Genomic DNA, 2,213 nt, shown 5'->3' with positions numbered 1-2,213 from the left:
GGGTGTTAGAAAACCTAAAGACTTTCCTGTCTCAGAAGAAGCTCAACGGGTGCTGTACCGGTCCGTCGTGGTGAAGAGAGAGCCGAGTCAAAAAGCAAAGCTCGGTCATCCGGGAGGGACTCAGAGTAGAGCCGCTGCTCCTCCACGTCGAGAGGAGCCAGTTGAGGTGGCTCATTCATCTGGTAAGGATGCCTCCCTGGTGAGGTGTTCCGGGCACGTCCCACCGGGAGGAGGCCTCGGGGAAGACCCAGGACACGCTGGAGGGACTATGTCTCTCGGCTGGCCTGGGAACGCCTTGGGATTCCCCTGGAGGAGCTGGAAGAAGTGGAGAGGTTTGCTGCTGTTTTGGAGAGGGAAGTCTGGGCCTCCCTTTTGAAGCTGCTGCCCCTGCGACCCGACCCCGGATAAGTGGCAGAAAATGGATGGATGGATGGATGGATGGATGGATGGATGGATGGATGAAGAAGATCTGACTCCACCAGATCACCAACCAGCTCTGAGGATGAACCTCCACATCATCTTCATGATGTAAGTTTGTTTTTTCATTGAGGAGCTAGCTACATTTTCAACAACATCAACTGCTGTGTTACCAACACTAAATGCTTGATAAACATGATTTGATTTAAAGATAACTGGACATAATTTTTCCTCTTGTTAATCTAACATTTCTCTTTCATACATTTTATTTGTTTTTGGCTTTCAGGGCCCTGTGATGGACTGGTGACCTGTCCAGGGTGAACCCTCCCTCTCATCTGATGGCTGCTGGAGATGGGCACCACCAACCCCCCTCACCACCCTGCAAGGATCAGTGTGTTCAGATCATGGATGGAAAGATTTTAAGGTAGTTTGTCTCCTTAAGTCCACACTTAAAACAGCTACATAGTTAATACCAACATCAACTGACTCTATGACATTGCTGACTATTTTTTTTTCTACTTCTAACATAAACAGGCAAAGAAGACACCCACAAATGTTTTTCCACCCCAGGCATCCGGTCCCAATCATCATCAGTTCTTATGATGTCACATACATGGCGAGTCCACAACGTCTTAAAATTATAAGTATTCTTTTTTTATTAGCCATTTTTCTCTTCTCTTTAAATACAAATGCTTTCTGTGTTTAATTGCTCTATTGTTATTTTTTGTAGGTTTCTGTAAGGTGCAGTGAACGGGAATGTTCTGTTGTTGATCCTCACTTCCATGTTTTATTGTCACACTTAAATTTTCATGTTCATGTGTTCACTTTTGATGTGTAAACTGATAATTTATGTAAAGTTCATAAAGTTGTGAGTAAAATTGGACAATTTTAAAATGTCGGTAATAAAACAAAATATTTGAATTACCTTGGGCATCTTGTGTAATTAATCTTTCCATGTAATTTTAGCATGTAAGTACTGCAGTGTAGTTATGCATGTCATGTACAAAATAGGTACGTAGGAATAAAGACTTTCACGAGTAATTAAAATTGTAGTTTATTATCAATAGCAGGAAATCAAAAATAAAAAGTGTAACTTAAATACATTACTAATATATTAATAGTATATTTAAAATATATTTGATGTATATGAAATATATATTTTTAATATAATTCTGAGACAGAATTATTACACTCAAAATATAATAATTATATCAAAGTATAATAATAAAGATCTGAAATGTTATATTTAAAAAGTATACTTTAAGTACACTCTAAGTACACTTGAAGTTGTTCCAAAAAAGTACGTATAGTATACTAAAATATACTATTAGTTGTAATTTAATACTATTTAAATACTACTAACGTGTACTAAGCACAACATTAGTTGTTCTAAAATAGTACGGTTTAAGTACATCGATAAAAGTATGTTAAAATTTAGTATACTTTTTATTCACCTGGGTGTAACGCAAACCGTAAACTTTATACGAGCTAAAGGGTTAACTCAGGGGTCCCCAAACTTTTTCCTGTGACGGCCACATAATTTTTCCCTTCTCTGGTGGGGGCCGGAGTCAGTTTGTAACAGAAAAAGTGTTACACGTTTATCACCTGCGCTGCCGGAAATTGTTGACGGGGGACGTTACCCAGAAAGCACATGGGCAAAAACCATTAGTGAAACAGTCACTTGGACTGATTAGTATATATTCCATTGAGGGAAAGCAATTTCCATCCATCCATCCATCCATTTTCTTCCGCTTATCCGGGGTCGGGTCGCGGGGGCAGCAGCTTCAGAAGGGAGG

This window comes from Poecilia reticulata, linkage group LG18, assembly GCF_000633615.1.
Source record: "Poecilia reticulata strain Guanapo linkage group LG18, Guppy_female_1.0+MT, whole genome shotgun sequence".
Lineage (NCBI taxonomy): Eukaryota > Metazoa > Chordata > Actinopteri > Cyprinodontiformes > Poeciliidae > Poecilia > Poecilia reticulata.
The sequence above is the reverse complement of the archived record's forward strand: the minus strand, read 5'-3'. Positions refer to the sequence as shown.